Here is a 10,867-nt window from a genome sequence, read left to right on the forward strand (position 1 = left end):
GATAGCTAAAGAGAGAGAAAGAGAGAGAGAGAGAGAGAGAGAGAGAGAGAGAGAGAGAGAGAGAGAGACGGAGGGAGGGAGGGGGAGAGAGAGAGGGAGAGAGATGATAGCACATGCATTTGTTGAGGGCTTACTCAAGGCACTGGATTTACAAATACAAGCAAAAAAAAGATAGATGGGTGGTCTAGAAAATCTTCAGATAGAAGGAAGCAATAGAGCTAAATTTGGAAAGACACATTGGATTCTAAGAGGCAGAAATGGAGACAGGAGATTGAATGTTCTGCATGAAAAATAGTGAAAAGGAAATATGGCTGGAGTGTCGCCTTTGGGAAGGAGAGACTAGATGTCCATTTCTTCTCAGAGGCAGCAGTATTGGACTGAGAAGTTCTGGCCCGTGTCTATGATTTAAAGGCGCCCTCTCGATTTTGTGACCCTTTGGCAAACATTTCTGGAATGGCAGGAGCTGGCGGAAGAGGGATGGGCTCCTTGACCAACCTCATCTCCAAGAAGGGTCAATACACATCAGTTATAACCTTTTATATTCTCAGGGATATTAAATCTGGGGATGTGCCCATTACACATAAAATGATATGAGAGCATGAACTTCTTTAAGTATTCCCATACCTGCAAGTGCCATATTAGCATGATTGTGAGAATATTTTGACTAGGGCTTAAACAAAATGACTTAGTCATTGCTTTCTTTCTTCTGAGAAAGGATATTGTAAGTACTTTAACGTGTTATAAACACGGTGTCTGTGGAATGAACTACCCCCTGGTCTCATGTAAGAACAAGATTACGAGACAACACTCTGAGTGAAAAAAGATAGGGGAGTCTTAATGCTAACCTAGGCTTCCCAGATATGAGAAAGAGTATCCAGAAAAGGGATAGTAGTCTGAGGTAAGATTTGAACCCAGGACTTTCCATCTCCAAACCTGACTTTCAATACACTGAGCCACCTAGCGGCCCCCACCCTCACCCCTATCTGAGAGCTTAAAATAAAAGTTGGATGATGACTTATTGGGGATGTTTTAAGTGGAGATTCCTTAGATGGCTTGGACTGGATGATCCCTGAACCCCCTTCCGACTTTGAGATTCTGTGAATCTGTGATGAGTTTGGGGTCATGTTTTCTTGAAACATTACTATTACACAAGACTCAACAAATATGTATTGAGGCTCAACCATAGCACTAACAGGAAATGCCAGGTGCTGTTGGGCAATGGAAATAAAAGGACAAAACCGAAATCGTCTTTGTCCTCAGTGGGATTGCTGTTCTCCTGGAATATAAATTCCTTAAAGGCAGAAACCTGGTTTAATTGATCTGAAATCTTCTTGAGTTTACATCTGGCACTATTCACTATGTCACTCAATTGCCTTAAAAATTAAGAAAATAAGAAGGTCCTTTTGGAAGGTCATTCAGAGGAGCATGAGGGGAGGCTTGGATTCATGTAAAAGGAATATGTATGTGTGTATGCCATCCAAGTATACATATATGTATGCGATGTATTTATTTGTATGTGTACTCATACACATGTATTTATCAATGGGTTCTGATTAAAATGATTCTTCTAGCAGCAATAGAGATACACAGTTTTTTCTTGACTTGGAATCAAGATACAATATTGATTCTAAGATGGAAATTAAAGTTTTTTTTTAATTCTTTTTTTAAAAAAAATTCCTATATTTAACTCTACATCTATATCACTCCACAAGACAACCCACCTTTGTCTTTGGTAGTAACCACATGTATAATCAATGCATATGTATGCATATTTTGATTTCATCAAATCTCTTTATGAATGCACTTAAAAAAACCTCATATATTTTTGAACAAAATTTTATTTTTTTTAATGTTTTAGAAAAGGGTAGCTCAGATTGAAAGCCAGGTGTCAAGATGGAAGGTCCTAGGTTCAAATATGGCCTCAGATACTTCCTATCTGTGTGACCCTAGGCAAGTCACTTAATCCTCATTGGCTAGCCCTTACTGTTTTTCTGCCTTGGAACCAATACATAGGATTGATTCTTTTTTTTAATCATTCATTCATTCATTCATTCATTCATTTATTCATCTACTCATTCATTCATTCGTTTATTTGTTTATTTATTTATTTGTTTGTTTGTTTGTTTGTTTATTTTTAAGCCCTTGCCTTCCATCTTGGAGTCAATACTGTGTATTGGCTCAAAGGCAGAAGACTGGTAAGGGTGGGCAATGGGGATCAAGTGACTTGCCCAGGGTCATACAGCTGGGAAGTGTCTGAGGCCAGATTTGAATCTATGACCTCCCATCTCTAGGCCTGGTTCTCAATCCACTGAGCTATCTAGCTGCCCCCCATAGTATTGATTCTTTTTTTTTTCAACCCTTAACTTCTGTGTATTGGCTCCTAGGTGGAAGAGTGGTAAGGGTGGGCAATGGGGGTCAAGTGACTTGCCCAGGGTCACACAGCTGGGAAGTGTCTGAGGCCACATAGTATTGATTCTAAGGTGGAGGTCAGAGTTTTAAAAAAAAGTTTTAGTAAAAATGTGAATAAAAGTTTCAAAATGAACAAAAAAATGTATTATATTCCTCTATATATAGACATTACTTTCTGTAAAAATGAGGGGAATATTGGTTTTGATTTGGTTTGTAAAGCAAAATAAAACCAAAAAAAAAAAAAGTATGACTACTCAACCCATACCTAAGCAAAACGAGCTACTGTTACCCATCATTGTTACTAAAGTGAATTCAAATCAATCCTGCCTCAATTACTAACTAGCTGTGTGACCCTGGGTAAGTCAGTTAAACTCTGTTTGCCTTTGTTTCCTCATCTACAAAAATAATAGCACCAACTTTTTAGGATTATAATATATAAAAAGCATTTCGTAAACTTTAAAGCTACATATAAATATTACTATATATTTGTACAGACATATCATATGTATGTATATATATTTGTCATGTTTTGAATTCATTCAAACCCTTAGTTTTCAGTGGAACTCAAATAATTCTGTTGGTCAAAGGGTGAAATTTGTTTTTGTTCTAAGCAATATAAGGTTTAAGAGGCAGTTTCCTAAGAGGAAGAAGTTACATTAATTAGTACACTGTGTTCTGAGTAGCATTTTATGGAAAAATGTTCAAGAAAGTTGTAAAATTCATGGAAATTATAGTTCCCAAATTTTGTTTACTTGTAGTTGATATATGCAGTGTGTGGAAATTGGAAACGAAATCTCATTTAGTTTAAGCCCCTGAGGCTTCTCTGTATGGACAAATTCCTGGGGCTGCCCATGATGGGATTGGCCTCACGCCTAGATAGAGTAGGCAGCTGCCTCTGTGGTAGGATTGGAGGGGCTCCCCCCCCCCCCCCCCAGTCTATCGCCACTCACCCTTCCGTGGCACCAACATTCTCAAATGACTCAGTGCTTTGGCTTAAGCTATTAAAAGTGCCTGTTAAAAATGGATCCATGACCACCTATAGCTCATCTGTTCTCTTAGCAGTGCCTTGAATGAAAGAAGCTTTAATGGAAGGGGCAGAAGTAGGGAGGCTCAGGATAGGTCTGGACAAAAGGACACACTCAAATGGGATGCCAGTGGAGGGGGAAAGACTGGCAGAACTGGACACCTCGGGCCTGGGGGTACCCAGAAGGAGCAGGCAAGTCCAAGAAGGAAGGAGGGAGAATGAAAGAACACAAAAGACACATCTTGTCAGGGACCAAAGCCATTCTATTATATTGTCTATTTAGTTCAACAAAAACTTGTGCATGCTTTTCTGGGAATATTATTTTCCATTGGAAGTGGTATTTGTATTAAAAATAGGTTGGACTTATCGCATACCTTCTGTGAATGGCAAAATCTAGCACTTTTTGTCATTATCTTTCAACCAATAAAACCACAGACGGTAGCATTAGGGAGAACGTATGAGCGATTGCCGATTTCTAGTTTGTTTTTTTTTTTTTTTTAACAGCATCAGGGAAAGCAGAACCAGGAAGGGAAACAGGTTTAAGAAATAACCCTGTGCTTTTCTACAAGGAAGAGGAGGCTGTGGTAATCAATGGAAGGGTTTGAAATGAGAGTAAGTAAAGAAATGTTGCTGGTGGTTCTCCGTTTGGACACATAATTCTGTCCACACAACGAATAATTATGGACGATCCTTTTTACAATGGAGACAAAACTTTAGGGGGGAACTGTGAACCATGTAGACCAGTGATTCCCAAAGTGGGTGCCACCGCCCCCTGGTGGGTGCTGCAGCGATCCAGAGAGGCGGTGACGGCCACAGGGGCATTTATCTTTCCTATTAATTGCTATTAAAAAAATTAATTTCCAGGGGGCTAAGTAATATTTTTTTTCTGGAAAGGGGGCAGTAGGCCAAAAAAGTTTGGGAACCACTGATGTAGACTGTGCAGGTCTGGAGGAAGAGCTTGACTCTCTAGAGTAAGCATCCTTACAATTAATTTTTTTTAAAGCCTTACTTTCCCAACTTATAATCAGTTACTGTGTATTGGTTCCAAGGCAGAAGAAGGGTGAGGGCTAGGCAATGGGGGTCAAGTGATTTGCCCAGGGACAGTTTTGCAGTTCTTTTTGGCATGGTGGTGAAGCCTATGGACTCCTCAGAAGGTTTTATAATATATAAAATAAAAATTGTGGTGTTGAAAAGGAAGCAAATAACATTAAAATATAATTTTCAGAATTTAAAAAAAAACCTAATTTAAAAAACCACAGGTTAAAAACTACTCTGGAGGTGGCACACTATTTGAAACAATTGAATTGGTTCCTTGGGTAAGGGGAAGAGTTAATTGGACTATTTATGGGTCCTAGAATTATTCCTTTGCTTTTACTGCTGGGTAAAAGCTGTCCTATCACTGATATTATGTTACCCTGCATGCTTGAATAGGAGCTGGGACTCTTTTTCTTTTGTGATGGCCCCAATCTGTCCTTCCCAGGGGAAAGCCAGGAGAAGGGTGTAAGAGTTAAAACTAGATATTTAAGGTATGGTCGCCAGAAATCAACTTAATGTGATTTCAAATTAAAATAGACCCAAGTCAGGATGACTTTTATGGAAGTTTATTTACAATTAGGAAGGTTGAAGGTAGGGAAATTGAGAGAGAGAAACTCTGGCCGGGACTAGAGGTCCGGACGAGGTAAGAATTTAGAGGCCCCAGCAGAGGGGCACAGAGGTGAATTAAACAAGGCTTCTAGCCACGAGGTCTTTTACAATTAGAGAGGCAAGAGAGGCCTCCCTGAGGCTAGAGCCCCCAGAAATGCCAAGGGAGAGAGAGAGTCAGCCTGACTTACCCACCCGACAATTCAAAGGGAAGCAGTCTGAGGTCTCACCAGAGATCCTTCTACAGCAAGTGTTAAGGCGCCAACCTCCCTCCACAGGAAGTTACCATCATATTTAAAAGAGCAGCTTTCGTCACTTCCTGCATCCACCTCCAATTTCAAGTGGACAAATGGGAGCCTCAGCACTTTTTTGGACTGCCCAAAGGGCATGTGTGGGTAACAAACCTTCCCCTCCCCACTTAATTCTAAGTTGGATGGGCTGACATTATTTCTGATGGCTAGAGTCTAACAATGAATGAGGATGAGCTAATTCCCTTTACACAAGGGGCATCAGTGAGAGGTTTCTGAGACTGATCTTGTTCCCTGCGAACTCAGGGCTTTGGTAATTAGTTGTGGGACCTGGCACACACATCAGCTTAATTAATGGGGGAGTCTAATATTCCCCATGTCTTTCTTTCTGGTTCTATCTGTGGAGCCTTCTATTGTGTCCCCATCAAGGGAAAGTCTGCATTGAACATAAGTATACTCAGTGATCATCTCATGGTAAACATATTTGAGTGGGGATATTTATGTGTATATATATAAAACAAGGAAATACAAAATAATTTGGGGGTACAGTAGAGCGCATTGCCTTTAATAGTTCCTGCCTTCAAAAAGCTTACATTCTATTGGAGGAAGGACACAATAGGTACACACAGATAAAGGAGTAGAAAATAACTTTGGGGAGTAGTGGGGGTAATGATGGGGGGGAGGTGGATCAGGAAGGGCATCATGGATTTAATACTCGAGTCAAGCCTTGAAGGGAGTCAGGGCTTACTTAGGTCCTCACTTACATAAAGCTGGTTGCCCCAGGCTTTCTGTGAGAAAAAAAATTTTTTTCAAAATGAGAACCACTTGAATCTCGGATCTAGCTTAATTCAAACCAACATTTTGTTTTAAGGTTCAGAAATGTTTACAAAAGCAGTCTCTGCCCAGATCAGGATCAAGAATGCCAACCTTCCTCTTGGGATGCCGACCGATCTCAAGTGGAGCTTGGCCAGCCTCAGCAGCAGGAATTCCAGTAATAAATCCCACAGGGGAGCTGATTATTTGGAGATCCACAGTTTGATTCTGATGCCCGAGGAGCCAGCCGCTGCTTGGAAATGCTGTCTATCAGAGTGAAACCAGAACTCTCACTCACTTAGATTTTCCCCTTGTATTTCTCACTAGATCTGGTTTAAAGGCAAGGAGATTAGTGTTGGCCCCAAATATGGAGACAGCCAGGTAATGGAACCACAGATCCTTTGGTAATAAGTCACAGAAAGAATTCTTTCTCTCATGGTCTGTTGGGAAGACCATTCTCTTCTTTCTCCAACCCAGTGCTTCTATATGTGTGTGACTCAGTGAACCACGAGAATTTCATTGCTGTTTTTCTGCCTTGTCAAGGTCTGTGTATTTTGCTGGCACGTGAATTGTAAATAATGCATTCGATGTCACTTAATACGGTCTTAATGTTTGTTATGATCCTGGTTTTGCCAGCTGATCCCATCATCTAGGCATGCCCTGTTGGAGATCAGGACTAGCCTGGTCGGTTTTGTAGATTTCCAAATGAAACCCCAAAGATCTTTTCGCTTTTCAAAGAAAATTCTTTAAAATGTAGAAATTGTAAATTACCTTGAAAAAATTCATGGCTACTGTATGCTCAGATGTCTCTAGTTTCATGAACAAAAGAAGGCGATAAAGGCAGGGGAATCGAGGAGTCCTTTTTTCAGAATTGGACATTTTTAAGAGATGGCATCTTCATAGAGAATGGGGCCCATCGGGGTTCCCATGGGTGCCTTGAATGTACTCTAAGGGAGTCAATCACAAGCACTGAGGAAGACTTTCCTTAGGTTCCAGGCTCTGGGGATACATAGAGAGGCAATACTCCAGTCCCTGCTCTCAAGGAGTTCACATTCTATTAGAGATGACAGGATAAGAAATTGTCCATACCAGATAAATGGAAGGTAATCCATATTAGAGGTAAGGAGTTAGCAGTAGAGGCTCCTGGAAAAGGCCTTATGCAGATGATAGGGTTTAAGCCATCTTGAAGGAATCTGGGGAACCAGGAGGCAGAGGTGAAGAGGAAAAGGATTCTAGGCATGGGAACAGTGACCGGAAATGCATGGAGTTTAGAGATGGAGTATTTAGTGCTAAAGTCATTGGATCATCTTGTATATGGAGGGGATTAAAGTGTCAGAAGCCTGGAAAGGCTGGAGGGAGCCAACTTGTAAAAGGTTTTAAAATTTTTTTAATTTTTAAACCCTAATATCTTTTATATATATATATATATATACACACACACATATATATCTATCTATATATATATATCCTTCTATATTAATTTTATTTGTTACAGGGCTAGGCAATGGGGGTTAAGTGACTTGCCCAGGGTCACACAGCTAGGAAGTGTCTGAGACCAGATTTGAACCTAGGACCTCCTGTCTCTCAATCCACTGAGCCATTCAGCTGCCCCCAGGGTTTTAAAATCTTAACAGAGGCGACAGGTAGATAGCTCAGTGGATAGAATGACATGCCTAGAGATAGGACTTGGTTTCAAATCTGACCTTGGGCACTTGCTATCTAGGTGAACCTGAGCAATTCACTTAATGCTCATTGCCCAGCCCTCATCACTCTTCTGTCTTGGAACCAATACTTAGTATTGATTCTAAGACAAAAAATAAAGGATTAAAAACTAAACAATGGATTTTGCTTTTGCTTCTAATAATAATCAGGAGCCACTGAGTTTGTTGAATAGATGTGACATGGCCAAACCTATGATTTAGGAAGATAACTTTGGTTGCTGAGTAGAGGATGGATTGGAGAGACGGGGAGACCAATCAGAAGGCTAATGTGAAAAGAGACCAAGAGGAAGCCCCTTGACAGGCACAAAAGTAATCTGAAAGGCAAGAGAGGAGAAAGTGTCCAGAAGAAGGTGATTGGCTATCTGTCAAAGTGATTATTACCTGTCAAAGGTCAAGAAGGCTGAGGATTGGGAAAAGACCATTAGAATGAACAATGGAGAGCTCGCTGGTAACTTCGGAGGGAGCAGCTGCAGGTGAATGATGAGGCCAGAAGAGAGATTTTCCCAAGTTCAGAAGAGGGAGAGGAGGAAGTGAAAGCACAATGAAAGAGAGGAGAGATATAGGACAATAATTAGTGGGGCTGATGGGTTCAAGTGATGATTTTTTAAGGATAGAGTAGACATGGGCATGCTTGTAGGTAGCAGAGAAGTAGCTGGTATGTAGGGAGAGTCTGGAGATAAGAGAGTGGTGATACTAGAAGGGGCAATCTACTAAAGAACATGAGATGGAATGAGATCACTTGTTCAGGAGGAAGAGTTTGCTTGGGCAAGGAAAAGGGCCATCTCTTCATGAAAGACAAGGATGAAAGAAAGTAAAGAGTAGGGGAGGGATTTGATGCTGAGAAGTTCCTCTAGGAAGAGGTGCTCAGCACAGTGCCTGGCACAGAGTAGGCACTTAACAAATGCTTCCTGCATTAAAGAGGAAGGGAAAAATGGAGCTTGCAGCAAACGATCCCATTTTTATTCAGTGAATGATGAGACAAGGTTATCAGGTGAGAGAGCAGAGAGGAGGGGGTACCTTGGGAGGCTTGAGGAGAGATGAAAAAGTTTGCAAAAACTGCTGTAGTCACTGGTATAGTGAATCAATTATGGGGCTACAGAAGGATTTCCTTGCAGCAGTGAGTACCCAATTATGATTATTTCAGCATAAATTTGTACTTTAGTCAGTTTTCATGATTCTCTCCACCTTCATTTAGCTCAATGTGAATAGGAGAGAAGGCAGCAGTTGGCAAAGTAATCCAAGACCGGGGTATGGTGCTAGGAGAAGGGGCCGAGGGACTCAAATGTGGAAGAGAGTACAGAGTAGAATTAGAGCTTTTATGTCAGCAATCCTTGCAATTTATCACCTTGGATCTGCCTGGAGCCCTGAGAAGTCCCATGACTGACTTGTCCAGCATCACACAGCCAGGACGTGAGATGAGGGACTTGAACGGAAGGTCCTCAGGCTGGCTCTCCATTCGCTCTACCACTCTAGCTCCCAAAGGAGGTAGGAGAAAAATCCCTGTTGAGTTGAATTGTTGCTTTAAGCAAGAAAATAGAGTCAAACCCATAAGCTATTGCCTGTATTACATAGATTTAATGTAACTGGAGGAAAAATCTCTGAATGATGAATGTTTAGTTATACAACTGGCTTAGTTCTGGATGATCGTTTAATACTATGCAAGCTACATTGGCACAAAGGGAGGAGGAACATGAAGAAACTCAGAAATAACATTTGAAATGGTGGCTTCTCAACTAGTGTCTATTATTTCGGTTTCTTAAGATGATTTTCTTCAATAGTTGATAAAAAAGGCGGTCTTCATTAGTTCTTCCCTGTGGCAGGGGAGCTATAACCAGAGCTAATTCAATTTTGTTCAGCTGGAAGTGATCTCTTCCTCTTTCAAATTTCCCTCGAGCAGTATGCTTAGAGTTTTCCTTTGTTCCTATCATGGGCTACCTTGTATTCAACAACTCCATTCAAAAAACATGTATTAAATGCCTCCTACATGCCAGCACTCTTCCAGGCACTGGGAAATCAAAGAAAAAACCAGAATAATCTCTGTCCTCAAGGATATTCTATTCTAATGGGGGAGCACCACATAGATAGAGAAGTAAATATAAATTACATAGACTACCAAGAAAGTGTATACAAAATAATTTCAGGGAAGGGACATTGGAGAGCATACTGAACAATAGGAGAGTTTAGAAAGGACCTTTCATAGCAGGGGCTGGCAACCTTTTTGGCCGTGAGAGCCATAAACGCCACAATTTTTAAAATGTAATTTCGTGAGAGCCGTACAGTGCTCACAGTACGGCTTCCTGTAACAGCGCCTGAAAAAAATGGACTTTATGGCTCCTGCAGAAAGAGCCAGATCCGGCCCTCGAAAGAGCCAGATATGGCTCGAGAGCCATACGTTGCCGACCCCTATTTCATAGGAAGGGGTGCTTTAGCATTGAAGAGCACTAAAGATTCCAACTGTACCATACTTGTATCCATGCTCAGGATGCCTTCCATCCCCACCTTTCCCAAATGTAAATTTATTGAGGGCTCTAAGTTGTTTCTCATCCTGATCCTCCTCAAGACATAGAATAGTGTCTTGCACACGGTAGGTCTTAATACATGTTTGCTAAGTTGAACTGATGATGACTAAACGCCACTGGAGGCATATTTTCTTAAGACTTCAGCATTCTCCAAAAGTTCCTCGGATCACTTCTCACTGCCCTTTCATGACCCTACACCAGTGACGGGCAAACTTTTGAAAGAGGGGCCAAAGGAAAGGAAATGCTCCTCTGTCAGTCTGTTTCTAAGGCAACTCTTTCCAAGTTTCATCGTATTGTATCCTACTCGTTGTAGTCGTCAGATTAGGAAGAATGTCGTGGGGTCTGGATAGAACATTTCAGGGGAGTTTGCCCATCCCTGCCCTACACCAATCAGAAGTTTATTTCAAAAGCCCCTTTTCCTTGTGGCCACTGAGCAGCCTTGGTCGAAGGTTCCAGCCCCCCATTTGGGGACCTGCTTTTCAGAAAGGATCT

The sequence above is a fragment of the Gracilinanus agilis genome, chromosome 3 (assembly GCF_016433145.1).
Source record: "Gracilinanus agilis isolate LMUSP501 chromosome 3, AgileGrace, whole genome shotgun sequence".
Lineage (NCBI taxonomy): Eukaryota > Metazoa > Chordata > Mammalia > Didelphimorphia > Didelphidae > Gracilinanus > Gracilinanus agilis.